Genomic DNA, 18,043 nt, shown 5'->3' with positions numbered 1-18,043 from the left:
GAGTGACACTTTATCAGATAGAGTAGGACCAGAAACTTCGGCATGCTGCTGTTGAGCTTCCGGAGACACAAGAACTTCGGATAGGTGAGCAATATCTATAGGGCCAAAATGATCATCGTAGTTTATTTCAACTAAGTTTAGGGGACCCAAAGAGGCGGAGATAACACTTTCTAGAATGGCTTTCATTTCTTTTGACTGAGCAGTGTTGCGGACGTAATAGTCATCGAATTTCACATCGAAGCTTTCGACTATTAGTCTCGTGCGTCTGATGAGAACCCTATAGGTTATTTTGTTAGTTAAATAGCCAAGGAAAATGCCTTCATATGAGTTTGGTGCAAATTTGCTAAGATGATCCTTCTTATTGATCACAAAACATCTACATCCAAAGATGTGAAAGAATCTGACATTTGGTTTGCGGTTGTTATGACCCTCATACGGAGTATTGTTGAGATTGAGACGCTTGCAGACGATGCTTTGGTTTCAGACAAAGCATGTTGTTGCCACTGCTTCTACCCAGAAGTAGAGATGAAGGTTTGCAAAGTTGAGCATAGATCTGGCTGCTTCTACCAGAGTTCAGTTTCTTCGCTCTACTACTCCATTCTGTTGCGGTGTGTAAGGAGCTGAGAAATTGTGACTGATACCTTATGAAACCAAGAATTTGTTCAGGAGATGATTGGTGAACTCGTTTCCATTATTACTTCGGATGCAGTGCACTTGTAATTTGATTTGAAGTTCAATATCTTGAGTCTCAAGAAAAAGTCCCATGTAAAACGAGTGAAGTCATCAACTATAACCAGTTTATATTTCTTGTGATGCATCCTGGCTACGGTAGATGGACCGTTGAGATTAATATGTAAATGTTCCAGTGGTTCAGATATTGAAGAATCAATCACTATAGAATGGTTTGCTTTGGACTGCTTTCCACACTCATAGGCAGAGAAAAGAGTAACGTTGTTAAACTTCAGAATGGGAAGACCTCAGACAAGTTCTCCGGTGACAAGGTTGTTGATATATCGAAAGTTCAGATGAGCTAGTTTGTGATGCCATAACCACTCACTTCGTATACTGCTTTGGACAGAAAGCATAGTTGCGGTTTCCAATGACCAGAGAGACATCTAAAGGATACATGGTCCCTTCGGATTTGGATTTGATCAAGCAGGTGCTTCTGTCACTTGTCATTATGTAGTAGTATTCATTATCAAATTGAACCCGGTGGCCTGCTTTGCATAGTTGGACTAAACTGATGAGATTGTGTTTGAGACCTTCTATGTAAGCAAACTTTTGAATAGAGAAGTTTTATGTAGTAAGAACACCATAACCTCGAATGATTCCATTCACATTGTTGCCGAATGTAACATTTCCACCATTTCATATTGGCCTGAAATCCCGAAGGTATTCTAACCTTCCGGTCATGTGCAAGGAGCAAGCACTATCTATTAACCAATCCTCTTCTTGATCCTCCTTGCACATTGCCTGAAAATTACACGGTTAGTTTAGGCACCCTAACGAGTTTGGAGCCCTGGGCTACACGTGGATTTTTCATAGATGCATGAACCGATGTTGTAGGGACAGGTTTTATGTCAATCTTGATGCCTAGACCTGGGTGTTTGGAAATTTTTGGAGTGTTGTGATTTTTTGAAAAGTTATGTGATTTTTTGAAAATACAAGGTTTTTGAGAAGTACGAGGTTTTTGGAAAGTGCAAGATTTAACTTGAGATAATCCCTTTTGACAATGACAATCACATGAACAATTTTTTTCATTTACCCTGACACTCTGCTTGGTCAGCGGTCCGAAGGGTGTGGGAATAATCTTGTGACCAATCCCAAAAGAGTGTAATTTAACAGTGGTGCTATTGGATTTTGAAAAAGTATGATTGGAGAATGTGTGAGCACGCGTAGATTTCCTAGGATGTGATTTCTTAAAAGGTTGAGGTGACTTTAAAAGTGTTGGAGTTGGTAAAATTCCTTCCATTTTGGATCATCTGAGGAATAGATCTGAAAACCATTACTTCGAAATGACTTTTCTTGGTTTGGGTTTTGTCAGAAGACCGTGAAAAGGTTTTAGGAATTGTACATTCCTTTTTGCTCGATTTCTTGACTGTAGTGTTTTTAGAAAAATAGTTTGAAAAAACAATTTTTTCTGGATCCTTGGGTTTTGAAATTTTGGTTTGTCTTTTATTTTTGGAAAAGATTTCCCGCTTTTTACCACAAGACTGAAGTTCCTCTTTGAATGGCATTTTCCCTGAGTTTTTGGAGAACCACAATTATTGAGGTTCAGTTGTGGTTTCTTAGAATCCTTAGATTGTTTTTGAAAACGAGGACTTGATTCATCTGAGCTAGAAAGTTCAGGATTCTGGGAACATTGACCATACTCAAAGTTTTCTATAGGCAACTCATGATGAATTGGCTGAATGGTCACGGAATTTTTAACTGCGTTCTGCGGTAAGGAATATTGGACTACTGTAGAGTAAGTATGAGTTGACTTCTTTGTGGGACATTTGATGAGAGGCAGTTGGTCATACTGTAGTTCAGGACTGTAGTGAGAGTTACTATGGTTCGAAGCCAAATATGGGAAGCTCATAAGAACTTCGGGTTCTTTCATAAGAATTTCTTCATTAACAACTAATGAAGTCTGAGAGTTGGGATAAAATGTGCCAGAAATAAGAATTTGATCACTTGACTAACTTGAAAATTAAGGAGGAATTTCCTCAATGACACAATTATTACTCAAATTATGAAGTCGACCAAAGTGAGCTCTGATGTCCTCGGGAAAGGTTTTGTCATTGAATGGGAAATGGAACTCTGGTTCGGTGGGACATAGGGACGGTCTTTGTTAAATCGGGGTGATGAATCCTTTACAGTGGAGTACACATTGGGCCAACCCCAATTGTATGTGTTATTTACAGTTCCATTAGTCACAAGATTCTCAATAGCTTCGCTTTCATTAAACAACTTTTCTATTAGAAGATTTAAGCGTACATTTTTATTCTGAGATAAATTTCTTTGATTCAAGGCTATCCCTAACTGTGTTTCACATAACATTCTAGCATCCTTTTCTAACACTAGATCATTTTCTAACAAGGCTACTTTGAGTCTCTTGTCCTCAAGTCATCCTCTCACATAAAACACTTCTTGGGAAGCAATATTCTTCTCATCTAGGACTTTGTTATAGTCTGAAAGGACGGCAGCGCAAGTGTCATTAACGTTGTCTATGAATGGTTGACAATCATGCATGCTATAATGAACAGTTTGGATCATTAGTTTTACCTGCTCAACGAGGCTCAAAGTTCCATCCTTTGCCATGTAGCAGTAGTTCTTTTCATGCTAGTTTGACTCACCCTCATCCGCAGTTGCCATCATGCAAATTTTTCCTTTACTCTTGATGTTGTTGATATCTTCATCCTCATCCCCGAATGACCATAATTGATGGTCTCTCATGACTTAGGCAACGTATGCCCTTACGTTTTCTTTTTCCTCCATCTCTTGAGCCATTATAATGTAGAATGCTTTGTCTTTCACTATATTGGCTTTACTATCTTTTTCAAAGTGGTTTTCCTTGTTGCACTTGTAACAAATTACAACATCAGCTTTGTCTTCTGCTGAGGTACCGGAGTCACTTGTCTTGACAGGCTGCGGCCCCTCTTTGGATTGAGTGTTTTGAGATTGCGGTGATGGGTGAGGGTTTTTGGGATATCGAGAGTGATTATTATGCAGACTGAAGTTGCGGTTGAAGGGAGGCTTAGTAAACTGCTGATTTTTGCGGAAAAATGAGGGGGTAGTCTGTTGAATTGTTGGCTAACTAGAGCAATGGCGTTTTGGAATTCCTCTTCATCATCGTATTATGATTCAGCTTCGTATGACTGCAAAGGGTTGTCATACGAGGGAGAGTAAGATTGAGTGTGAGGTGCTTGTGCTACGGGAGTGAGGTGGTCCTCCGAAGTCAGCACAATCTTTGAGTACAGTTGATTCTTATGCTTGTAGTTCACCATAAAGCTTGTAAAGAGATAAAGAATGAATTTTTCTATATCCTTGGACTATCATCTTCGCCGTAGTCCAATGTCTACCCAAACCATTAAGAAACTGAAGATTTGCCTCATGGTTACTTCAGACGGTGCCAACATTTGATAACTTCGTGACAATTAAATTGAACCTCTTGAAGGAGTCTTCCAGACTTTCACCAGCATGAGCTTTGAAGTTGTTGAACTCGTTGAGTGCGGTTGTAAGCTTCTTATCTTGAGCTTGCTCTATACCTTCATACAGGTTATTGAGGACATCCCATATTTCTTTGGTTGGCTTGCAATTTATGATGATGTCGAAGTTGTCAGGAACAACTCTACAAGATATCTCATAAAAAGCAACAACATCATTTTCCATTTTATCAAGATCATCTTTGGTGGGATGATTTATGGCTGGTTGACCTCCTCCCAGTCTGGTTTGAGCTCCGTCGGTTTGAACTGGAGTAAGAATAGGAAGATGAGGTCCTTCTTCTACAGATCTCCATGCATATCTTCCAAGTCTTCTTAAATACCTCTCCATTATTTGAGATCGGTGATGATATTCGTTTGCCACCAGTATTGGAGCTCTATTCGAACCTCCAACACCGTTGGAAACATTGAGAGATAATGCTTATGCCATATTTCCTTGTTTTGAAAACTTTTTTTGTTTTTTTTAAGAAATGAGCTCCAGTGGTATAGAAGGCCTTTTAAAATTAGAGTTTATTGTCTAAAAGGCAACCACGTTGGCTCTGATACCAATTGTTGAGAGAAAAACTTGAGTAACACACTTGAACAAACGTTAGAACAAGTAATATTGCGGAAAGAAGTTTAACACAAAGGATCATAAAGCTCAACAATAATAATAAGTTAGATAGTTAGATAGTTAGATAATTAGGTGCGGAAATATAAGGAAAGATAAATGACAACAAATATTATATCAAGTATACACTTAAGCTGATTCTTAACGACGATTACAATCAAAGCAAGTTAGTAAGTGAGATCAGACATAGTGATTAAGTCAAGACTGACTTGCTCTAAAGAGAGATTATGATCTTAATGTAACTGTTTGGGTTCTGAAGAACTTAAGAGATGAGAGAAGGAGTAAGAGATAAGATTCAAGAGATGAGTTTTAATAAATGTTTTTCATTCAGAAAAGGAGAGCTCTATTTATAGAGTCTCGAGGATTACAAAGTTAAATCTGTCTAAGCTGGCCATGCAAGGCACATTGGGTAAAGAAATGTAAATACATAAGATAAAAGATAAAACTAAAACTAAGATTGATGATATAGACTGCGGATGTGGTTCTTGATTGCGGTTGAGAAACTGACTGCGGATCAGATCGCTTCGGATCAGTAAATTTTAAGAGAGTCACTTTTATGCTTCAACATGAGTATATTTTCCTTTGTTCATTCCTTCTCTGGCACAATGGATTTTTGAACTTTTTTCGGTTTTAAAATTGTGCAATTAGAGATAGGAATGAACATTTAAGAATATACTTTCCAAATTCAATTATTTTTCATATGAGAATTCACAACATTATCAGGTTTTACAAAATGAGTATCCAAGCTAACAAGAATAGATGGTCTCTTAAGAATCTTAATAGGCATGAATGTGTTGTGATTCATAGTAGCTGGATTGAAAACTTCATGAGGTACTTTCTTATCAGATTTCTCAAGGAACCTAGAGTGTTGTCTAGTCCTAGTTTCTTTCGCAAGAGCTTTCCTAGCCTCTATCTTTGGATGAACAATGTCCTTCTTGTTCAACCATGGTTTCTTCTTGGAGTTAGATGTTGAATTATAATATTTTCCTACAGATGGATTTGTAAAACAAGGCTTGATAGGAACTAAAGTACTCTTAGAAACAAATTTTGAGCATGAAACAAAGGAATCAGATGTTAAGTCATCATCACACCTAAATTCTTCATCTACATCACTATCAAAGGACGCCTAAAATGATTTAGTTTGGTTCAATTCATGTCCACATGTATCAAGAATGATTTCCCCAATAAGAAAATTGTTTGGAGGACCAGATTTTAGAAGATAAACTCTAGTGCCACATGTGCTATATGGAAGTTCTGAAGATTGATTCATATCCAGGATATCAAAGGCGGAAATTACATGGAATCAGAACATGTAATAGTGATTGGTCTGATGTTAGGAATCAAAGATTGATACTTTTTGAGGTCCCATGATGGGATGACAATGGTGAGACAGGGGTATCCGAATAAGTGTGGTTCAGAATGTCTCCCGTAAACATTAAATTATGAAGTTCCTTCAAGGGATGAGCATCTGGTTTTGGAAATTCTCTTCCAAGACCATGTGCTTTGGACCACGGATGACGAAAATTATTACTTGTATTTTCATTAGCTTCAAGAACATCAATAGAGTTATGCAAACTATTGATTTTAGAATTAAGACGTTTGTTATCCTTAACCAAATGATTCCTTTCACTAATTGAAATTTCACATTTTTCATTCAAAATAATACATTCATCTTTGGTAATTACAAGTTCTCACTCTAACAATTCAATATTAAGCTTGTGGTTATCAAATCGTAGTCTATTTCGGGTCAACATACTATCCAACTTCTTACTATCTTCTAAGGCAAACTCATATGCTTTATAAATAACCATCATATCTGATTGTAGATAAGTTTCATAAGGTTCACATACAAATAAACCAAATTTATTATCAGTAATCATAGATTTTACCTATTGGATGATGCTTCGCCCAGGTAGATTATTAGATGCCATGTAGCAGTAACGTGGTTTAGCAACTTCATCATCATCTTTTAAACCGTAGGACCAGTAACCTTCATCACACTCAATCGTTTGTCTACCCATTAAACACAAGTTTCTACCCCAATTTCCTCCATCCTCATCACCCAATGACCAATACCTATCAACATTTCGCGAAATAGTGGTGAAAAAAGCCTTTTCACTTTCTACTAGCTCCTGAGCACGTCGAGTATAATAAGTAGTGTCTTTCACCTTTAGTTTTAGAGTATCATCAGCCAAATAGTCCTTTTCATAGTGGTTAGCAAGACCACATTTGTGACATACAATCTTTAGTTTTGCTGATTTTAGAACAACCTGAGGTTCCGAGGTATGATTCAGAATGTTGGGTCGATAAGCAGATGTGTTTTTAGTTGATTTAGGATAAGTTTGAGGATTGATTTGGTGAGGAGTCTGATAGTGGTTGTCGTGTGGTTTTTTATTAAAATCCCATGGTCATTCGTATTTCATTGAAAAAAATGTGAATCTTGCTAGAAACAAAGTTCAGAATCAGTGACTTCTGGATCAAAGCTTTCTTCATATAGAAGGTTTGGAACAGGTTGAGTAGGTTAAACAAGTTGAATAGAGCGGGGGTAACTCCAAATAGATCTAAAATAATTGGGTTTGGAAGAAGTAGGTTAATAGAACTGACTAGTGCGGGAGGACCTCCAGGGAGTTCTCTCAATGTTTGAGCAACATTGGATTCATGGCCTTGCAGTTCGTCGAACAACTGATAAAGCTTCAATTTCTTCATAGATCCATTACTATGAAGACACAATTCAAAATTTCCCCATCCTTTCCCTAGACTGTTGATGAACTTTAGGTTGTACTCAAGCGGAGTGCGAACAACACCATAAGTAGTCATGTTGTTCACAATGATTCTATGCTGATAAGATATAGAGGCAACAGATTCACCAAGAGTGGTAGCGAAACTATCGAATTCATTCATCACAGATGTCAATCGCTTATCCTTCATATTCTCTAAACTTTCAAACAAATCATAAAGTATGTCCCATATCTCTTTCATGGACTTGCAAAACTTAATGTGCTAAAAGAGAGATGTGTTAAGAGAAAAACTTGAACAAACGTTAGTCACAAGATAATACGATGCGAAATAATAAGTTAATCTCGAAGAATCTTGTTAGCTCAACAACAATAATAATATAAAAGATTTAGATTGTGGAAATATAAAGGAAATAAATAGCGACAAGTTATATCAAGTAGACACCAAGTTGATTCATAACGAGGTTTTCATGCAAACACAAGTTAGTAAGTGGTGATCAACTAAAGTGAAGTGGGACTCGGTTTATCAGTTAAGATAATAGAGATAGAGATGAACAATCTTGTATTTCAATAAGAGTTCTAGATGTGGTGTAGATACATGAAGAGGGATGCTCTATTTATAGAGTCACGAAAGCTACATTGAAGAGTAAAATAATATTAAAACTACTAACTACGGTGACCATGAATGGTCCACTGGATAATACAATGTAAACAAGAAATTTCAGTAAAGCACCATAAACAGTCTTCATGTATCGTTCATCTCTCCGGTTGGCCTTCAAGTCTGCGGTCCATAAAGATAAAATCACTCTCCAGTAAGATCTTCTCTGCGGTATCATCAAGATAACAAGTCTACAGTTCCTTAGCTGAGGAGGGTCACTTTTTGTTTCAACAATTTCCCCCAAAGTGACCTCTAAACTATTTTCTTCATTTGTTCAATTTAAGGAACCTGATGATAATCCACCAAAACTTTCTCACTTCAAAAAGCCACTGGATCCCTCTTGAAATCTCGAACTTGACTTCATTAGATGTGTGCTTTGATCTTTCCATCAAAGCCAGAGTGATATCCATTTGCTTCTTTGTTAGTTGATGGATTGCGGATATAAGAATGAAGCACTTGGGACTGTCTTGAACTTTCTTATACACAACCCCTAGCTCAGGTAGCACATTGCACCAAGCGACATCTCTTCGAATCCTTTAGTGTAGTTTGGCACAGACTCAAATGGAGGAAAATCAAGTTTGTTAGCAAGGATTGGGTGTATTTTAGCATCAATCTTTTTAAAGTCACATACCAATGCCTTTAAGAATTCACAAGCCCTTTCAAAGGAAACCTTCATTTTGGGATATTTTCAACCTTAAGTTGATACACTCGAGCTATCAAAAATATCTCTTCGGGGTTCATGCACACAAAATCGGCTTGACTTCTGATGTACTCACTTCCTTTTCTGGTCAGGGTGTATTGAAAAAAGTAAAACTCACTTTTCATGAATTTTCTAACTTTGTAATTCTTAACTGTCACACCCCCAAACCGGTATGGCAGAAACGTCTGGGGTTGGATGACTTACATGAACATTATCAAAACATAATGTACAATAGTGAATCAAAGAAAACACAACAATCATAATGTTGCATTGTTTCCAAGTATTGTATGTTTCAAACCAATTACATTATGATGACAAAAATGAATAGCATGACTCTGTAATGTCCCATCCTCAAAAGCCTCGTGGTTACACGTTTAATAGTTTCTTGAGAATATAAGTAGTTTAGAAAAGTTTCAAAAATTAAGTTGGTGAGTTCATAAGAGCTTTGTATGTAAAAAATTTATAACTTTTTCCTCGTAAAACGATAGTGTACGTTTCCAAAAAATCCAATATTTTCTTAAAAATGAGTTGTAGTCTTAAAATCCCTTAGACCAAAAATGTATAAGTATTTCTATACTTAAAATAGTATTATGTAGTTTTATTCTTATATAAAACCATTTGAACGCATGTTACCCCGTAAACCAAATGTATTGTTGATTCCCCATGTGAGTTATTTCAACCATGCTAAAACCAAAGTTGGCCTGCTTTGACGTTCTTTAGGCATCATAATGTTAGACATTTGTCACCCCAGACCTGCCAGTCTAGCTGCAACTACCAACTTAGGTGCGGGATTGTCAGTCCCCTATAGATCTATAGACAAGTGTCATTCTCTCTTACCAAGATTTTTGTTATAATTCAAGATTTTAGTGTGTACTCTGGTAGGTACGGTGAAGATTGTGTCTCACATAATTGTTTCAACAAGTTTACGTATAGTGTAATGAAAACCCTTGTAAGTGTAAATATCACATTTCCATAGTTTTTACATAGTGTAAAAAAACAATTACACTTTTATGTAATTATTCGTTTTGTATCCAAACTGTAAAATTGTGTCAATAACCTATAAACTATACCTATTATAGTTTATTATAAATGTTTTGTTGTGCCCATATATACTCACACATATATAAGTTAACATTTTTGGATTTCCCTAAAAAAAATATAATTTACAACTAACACAAGTATATGAACATTTAGTATGGTGAAACTAATTTGCTAGTTTTGGCCCTTTTCGTCACGAAACGGTAAAAAGGGAGCTATAAACTTGGTAAAATTTATATTTACCTTTTTGTGGATATCAAGTCAAACTAACCTTATATGTTTAAAATAACATATTTTATGTCAAATCTCACAAAAATGGTACCATAACCTAGTCATGACCATTTTTGCTAGAAAAACCTTACTTTTACATAAAAAAATGGTGGGTTTTTAGGTTTTCCTTTTTGTAAAACCTAATCCTTGGTATTGTTAACTAGTTTCATAACACATGTCCAAAATAACATATTTTGATTTGTATCTCACAAAAATGATGTAATAACTTGGTTAAAACAATTTTTGCTAGAAAAGTCATGTTATGTTCATAGAAACCAATGTTTTTATAGCCTTGTTTTTGTAACTTTTTCTCAAGAACATATAGCATGTTTATACTCATTTTTCATAGATTTGCATTTCAAACAACATACCACACATAAATGTTCATAATACTAGGTAATAACATTACTTCATGTGAATAATACTTTACACAACTTGGAGACAAAGCATGTATAACAACTAGTGTTATTATGCACGTATAAAAAGAAAAATGAGGGGTATGAACTCACATTGAGTGTGTTTCTTGGTGGATAAAGAGGTGAAGATGAAGGTTTTCAATCTAGGAACACTTGAAGAACACTTGAAGGTTGAATTACCCTATGGATATTAACACGTATTAATGTGTGTAATTGTAACAAAACTAGTATATTTATGTGTAGAATCACTAGGTTAGTAAGGATAAGCTTACCAAAAGATGAAGAACCAACTTACGGACAATTAACCTTGAAAACAAAAGCTTGTTCTTTAGAGGAAATGAAAAGATGAAGAAGTGGGAGAAGATGGAAAGGGGGGGGGGGGGGGGGGGATGAGTTTCGGCCGAATTAAGAAACAAAGGGAGGGGAGGGTGGAGTGGGTATGGGGGAATAGATGAGACGATTTGAATAATACCTTCTGGTTTATGCATATGTATGTTGGGTGTTAGGACATGGTGGGGAAAAGAGGAGACACTTTTGCTTCTTAAGAAATTTATTAAAAAAAAGTCAACTCTTTTATAAAAGTTTGGCATTTTTATAAAAACAATATGGTATAAATGATCTATAAATATTTAATTTTTATTATAAAATTCAAATTATTATAAAAAATCATTATCTTCAAAAATAATAATACGTTACACGAAAGTTAGGTTGATTCCTAAATTATTTCCGTTAAAAATTGGGTGTTTAAGTCTGGCATAGAATTTGTCACATTAGGTGACGACTTCACCAAAAATCTGAATATGTAACCGTTGTTATGAATTTTCCATGTAGTGTAAAGTTTATGAACTCAACTGCATTGAGTTATGAATATTATTTATACCTAAATAATATATAATTGAATTATCAGATTTTTAAGTTACTAACCCTAACTAGGGTTTATATTCAATAACTGACAAAAAAGAGGTACTTTGCATTATAACTTACCAATAGTACGTTAGAAACATTAGGGAATATCACATTTCTCCTAAAATTCTAATATGAGTTGAGTTGACCGGGTTGACTTTTGTTGACTTTGTTTGACCAAAATTGACAATTGTCACATCTGTAACGCCCGATTCTCAGGTATTGAATTAATATAAGAATTTTCTTGTTTTCAAGGTCTACTCGACGAGTTGGTTGCCTTACTCGCCGAGTAGCAGCGGGTTGGTCTGCGTGTCTTAGTGACCTACTCGCCGAGTCCAATAAAGGACTCGACAAGTAAGAGCGGGCAGATGAAACCCTAAATTTCAGGGATTTGCACCTTATTTAAGGACCAATTATTCTACCTAGCCACTCTTATTGCATCCCTCAAATTCAGAAACCCTAATTTGAGCTTTCCCTCTATTCTTATGTGCTTCTTATCTTGAAAGAAAATTCTTGGAGTTCAAGAGGTGTAAAGCAAGGGGCTGTTGTAGATCCAGAATCTTCTCTGTCTTGGCATCGTTTTGAAGGTAACAAGTTGTTACCTTGACTCCCCTTTGGTTAGATTTCCTCATTTATGGGTTTAGAGACCTTTTGGGGTTTTGGAGTGGTTATCCGATTTCGGTCAAGATCTGAGGTTGCAATGTCAGATCTGGACTCCTTTAGCCCCTCTTTGTCATAAAGTTTCAATCCATGTTGATCTGTGGCCTTTCCTTTACCTTGAGCCACTCCTTTAGCTTGTTGTGGTCCATTATCATCTTGCATGCACGTAAAGTTTGCAACTTTACGTGATAAACATGCCCTAGGAGCCCAGATCTGCAATATGGATTCTTTGCATGGCTTGAAAAGCATTTGTATGGATGAAGGATTGAAGGGTATTTTGGTAAATTGGAAATTTATGGAAAATGGTTTTATGGTGATTATAGGTTGTGGAGTTCGTGTTGGTGATTCGAGAGTTTGAGCCTATCACTTTAGTTCGACATCATGAGGTAAGTTCTCATCACTATATCAACAGGGTCTATGGCACCAAGGCCGGCCCTTTATGATTTACGTCCTGGTTTAGGATGGATGCTATGTTAGATTTCATCCTGGTTTAGGATCGTTGCTATGTTAGATTTTATCCTGGTTGTAGGATGGTTGATATGTTAGAGATCGATTAGGTCTGTATGACTATCTATTAATGCATGCTAGCATATGCTATTTATATGCACATATTTATTGGTTTGGAGAAAGGGTTGAGGCATGCCTTGTTGTGTGCAGTAGGCCAAGACACCTTGGGAAAACCGAGTAGACTGTAGGCCCGGGTCGGGCAAATCTAGTCAGGTCGAAGGCCTAGCGAGCGTTCCGGATAGGATGAAGGCCCCGAGGAGGGCAGTCCAGACGTGTCGAGGGCTCGGAGAGCGGTCCAGATAGACTGAGGACCGGGAGTCGGTCCAGTCAGACTAATGCTCATTATGCATGTTGTATCTGTTTGCTTGTATGTTTATATGATATGGTTATATATGTATGGCGTTGGTATTTTGGGGGTAACTAACTAAGCCTTCGAGCTTACATTTAACGATTATTGTTTCAGGTACTTCTGATGATTGTGGAAAGGCGAAGACGTGATCATACCGCTCCTTACATTTTATGATTTTATGATTTGATTTTGGGATACTCTGACAATATACTATTTTGAAAACAAGTTTTGTAAAAATCATGTGCTTCGAAATGTTTTAAAAAGTTTAAATTTGGCATGATTTTTATGGGTGTTACAAATTGGTATTAGAGCCTTGGTTTGAGTGAATTGGAGGAAACACTCCTGTGTCTCCGGTCTCAAACTGAGGACAAGGTTATAAAAAGATATTCTTAAAATTTTTTCAAAATAATAAAAGGAGGACGCAGGCATACGATCAGCTGGAGCTCGCGGATAGACCCCAAAATACCTTACGGGTTATTTGATCTTGTGATATCTTAGATTATTTGATTACAGATTATCATAAAGGTAATGTCTCCAAGACTCAAGAGCAGCACGAGGAGCATCTCAGGGGGATGGTGGGAGTTCTGAGACGGGAGCGACTATATGCCAAGTTCTCGAAGTTCGAGTTTGGGTTACGAGAGGTCCAGTTCCTCGGGCACCACGTTAACTAGGATAGGATTTTAGTCGACCCGGCCAAAATCGAGGTAGTCATGCAGTGGAAGGTTTCGAAATCTCCCTAAGATATCAGGAGTTTTCTGGGATTGGCAGGGTACTACCATAGATTCATTCAGGATTTCTCCAAGATTGCAATACCCTTCTCTCGTCTGACGAGGAAGGGGGTTGATTTCCGGTGGGGCTCTGAGCAGCAGAGGGCGTTTGAGACCCTCCTTCAGTGGTTGTGTGAAGCTCCAGTTTTGACACTCCCAGAGGGAGTTGAGGATTTTGTGGAGTTCTGTGATGCATCTATCACAGGTTTAGTGGCGGTCCTCATGCAGAGGGGACGGGTGATAGCTTATGTGTCGCGGCAGTTGAAGTCGCATGAGACGAGATACCCTATGCATGATTTAGAATTGGGAGTGGTGGTGTTCGCTCTCAAGATATGGAGACCTTACCTTTATGGGGTCCGTTGTATCATTTACACGGATCACAAGAGCCTCAGACATATCTTGGATCAGCCGAACCTGAACATGAGGCAACACAGGTGGATGGATGTAGTCAAGGACTACGAATATGAGATCCTTTACCACCCCGGTAAAGCGAATGTGGTGGAGGATGCTCTGAGCCGCAAGTCAGCTGGGACTTCCACCCCAACAATAATGTATGATGATAGCAGTGGATTCCCTACTTGTTAGTTTGATCAGAGATGCTCAGGTCGAGGGCATGCTGCCAGAGAATTGGAGGATGGAAAGGATCAGGGGTGAGAACACTCGGTTTGTGCAGGATAGTCGGGGATTATTAACCCGATGCGGTCGGGTGTGGGTTTCGATGTGTGGTGGGGTCAGACAGACAGTCAAGGAGGAGGCTCATAAGTCTCACTTCTCTATTCACCCAGGGGCCACCAAGATGTACCGAGATTTGACTTTGAGCTACTGGTGGCCGTGCATGAAGTGAGAAATCGCTTGGTACATCGAGAGGGGTTTGACCTGTAGGATGGTTAAGGCTGAGCATCAGAGGCCGAACGGCAAGCTGCAGCACCTGGAGATTCCCATGTGGAAATGGCAACAAATCACGATGGATTTTATTACCAAGTTGCCGAGAACAGCGAAGGGGTTTGATGCTATATGGGTCATCGTGGATCGAGTGACCAAGAATGCCCATTTCTTGGCAATACGGGAGGGTTCGTCAGCCGAGAAGTTGGCCGACATATATGTTCGCGAGATCGTTGCTCACCATGGGGTTCTGGTCTCCATTGTCTCCGACCGGGATATTAGATTTTCCTCCCGCTTCTGGCAGAAGTTCCATGAGGAAATGGGCATGCGGTTGCACTTCAGCACAACATTTCATAACCAGACAGACAATCAGAGCGAGTGGACCATTCAGACCCTCAAGAATATGTTGAGGGCGTGTCATTGACTTCGGTGGGAGCTGGGATTCCCACCTACCGCCTGCAAAGTTCGCCTACAACAACAACTATCATTCTAGCATTGGCACCCCACCTTTCGAGCTGTTCTATGGATGGAGATGTCGCACCCCAGTTTGTTGGGGTGAGGTCGGTCACAGGGTGATGGGTCGGACAGAGGTAGTCTTGCAGACTACCAAGAAGATTCAGCAGATTAGGCAGCGACTACAGACCGCCCAGAGTCGACAAAGAGTTACGCTGACAGACGCCGATCTGAGTTGGAGTTTCAGGTGGGCGATAGGGTACTCCTGAAAGTCTCACCCTGGAAGGGTGTGATCCACTTCAGGAAGAGGGGGAAATTGGGTCCCCATTACATCGGGTCGTTCAGGATCATTGCCAGAGTTGGCAAGGTGGCTTACAGGCTAGAGCTACCGAAGAAGCTTAGTCGGATCCATAACAAATTCCACGTTTCGTAATTGCGAAAATCCATTATGGATCAGGAGGCGGTAGTATCGTTGGATGATATTCAGGTCGATGAGCGCCTGAATTACGTGGAGAGGCCCGTGGTCATTCTGGAGAGGAAGAGGAAGGTTGTACAGAACAAGGAGATACCTTTGGTGAAGGTACAGTGGGAGCATCGGAGAGGATCTGAGTGGACTTGGGAGCCAGAGGTAGAGATGCGGGAGCACTATCTGGAGTTGTTCGCCGCGACAGACTTTGAGGACGAAGTCTAGATCAAGTGGGGGAGAACTGTAATGCCCCAATTCTCAGGTATTGAATTAATATAAGAATTGTCTTGTTTTTAAGGTCTACTAAACGAGTTGGTTACCCTACTCGTCGAGTAGCAGCAGGTTGATCTGCGTGTTTTAGTGACCTACTCGCTAAGTCCAATAAGAGACTCGACGAGTAGGAGCTGGCAGATGAAACCCTAAATTTCGGGTATTTGCACCCTATTTAAGGACCACTTATTCTCCCTAGCCTCTCTTATTGCATCCCTCGAACTCAGAAGCCCTAATTTGTGCTTTCCCTCTATTCTTGTGTGCTTCTTATCTTGAAAGAAAATTCTTGGAGTAAAGGGGCTTGGAGTTCAAGAGGTGTGAAGCAAGGGTTTGTTGTAGATCCAGAATATTCTCTGTATTGGCATCATTTTGAAGGTAACAAGTTGTTACCTTGACTCCCCTTTGGTTAGATCTCCTCATTTATGAGTTTAGAGCCCTTTTTGGGGTTTTGGAGTGGTTATCCGATTTGGGTCAAGATCTGGGGTTGCAATCTTAGATCTGGACTCCTTTAGCCCCTCTTTGTCATAAAGTTCCAATCCTTGTTGATCTATGGCCTTTCCCTTACCTTAATCCACTCCTTTAGCTTGTTTTGGGCCATTATCATCTTGCATGCACGTAAAGTTTGCAACTTTACGTGATAAACAGTCCCTAGGAGCTCAGATTTGCAATATGGATTCTTTGCATGGCCTGAAAAGCATCTGTATGGATGAAGGATTGAAGGGACTCGGCGAGTCTCAAGGTCGACTCGACGAGTCATATGAAGATGGTTATGAACTTAATGAGTTGATGAACAACTCGGCGAGTCCGATGGAGATTGCCTTAGGCTCAGCGAGTCAGTCGAATGACTCGACAAGTCGGCTAGGGTTTTCCCAAACTTTGGGCACGCACGAGCTCGAAGAGTTATAAGGAAACTCGATGAGTTAACCAAGGATTTCACGACTTCTCGAGTTCAGGAAGGACACGACGAGTCGGGTCAACATGGACTGTTGACCTTGACCAAGGGTTGGCCAGTTGACCTCTAAAGGTATTTTGGTAATTTATAAATTTATGCAAAAAAGGGTTTTATGGTGATTATAGGTGGTGGGGTTAATGTTGGTGATTCGAGATTTTGAGCCTATCACTTTAGTGCGACATTGTGAGGTGAGTTATCCTCACTATATCAACAGGGTCTACGACACCAAGGCTGAACCTTTATGATTTACATCCTGGTTTAGGATGGATGATATGTTAGATTTCATCCTGGTGTAAGATGGTTGCTATGTTAGATGTTATCCTGGTTGTAGGATGGTTGCTATGTTAGAGATTGGTTAGATCTGTATGACTATCTGTTATTGCATGCTAGCGTATGATATTTATGTGCACATATTTATTGGTTTGGGGAAAGGATTGAGGCAGGTCCTGCTGTGTGCAGTAGGCCAAGACACCCTGGGCAGACCTGGTAGACTGTAGGACTGGGTCGGGCAAATCTAGTCAGGCCGAAGGCCTAGTGAGTGTTCCGGATAAGCTGAAGGCCCCGAGCAGGGTGGTCCAGACATTCTGAGGGCATAGAGAGCGGTCTAGATAGACTGAGGACTGGTAGTCGGTCCAGTCAGACTGATGGCTCATTATACATGCTGTATCTATTTGCATGTATGTTTATATGATATGGTTATTATTGGATTAATGTCTAAGTCCATAAGTATATTTGGTATGTACTTGACCCGACCCGGCATGGTCCATTTGGGTTGCACTTCACCGACACAATTTATATGGATAGTCTTTTGAGAATAGTATATTTATGATTTATATTAATATATTATAAGTTCTAATATATAATATGGAATCATATTATTTAATTAGTATTGATCAAGACTTAATTTAGAATTAATTAAGTGATCAAAATGAACTAATTAAATATGGACTCTTACATATATGGAATGGGCCAAGTTCATTTAGGTTGGGCTAAGCTTTCATGGATAGTCCATGGAGTGTTTAACCCATGGATCATATGAAATGAAAGGTCATGGGATTAACCCTAGTTTCCATACTATATAAAGATGTCCATGGTTGGTGAAATGGGCACTAGTGTGGTACACTAAGAAGGGCTAGCCGATTTCACTAGAGAGAACCAAGTATTCATATTCTCTAAAGTCTTCCAAGGTGTTTTGGTGATTT

This window comes from Lactuca sativa, chromosome 4, assembly GCF_002870075.4.
Source record: "Lactuca sativa cultivar Salinas chromosome 4, Lsat_Salinas_v11, whole genome shotgun sequence".
NCBI classification, from domain to species: Eukaryota; Viridiplantae; Streptophyta; class Magnoliopsida; order Asterales; family Asteraceae; genus Lactuca; species Lactuca sativa.
This window is presented reverse-complemented; position numbering follows the sequence as displayed.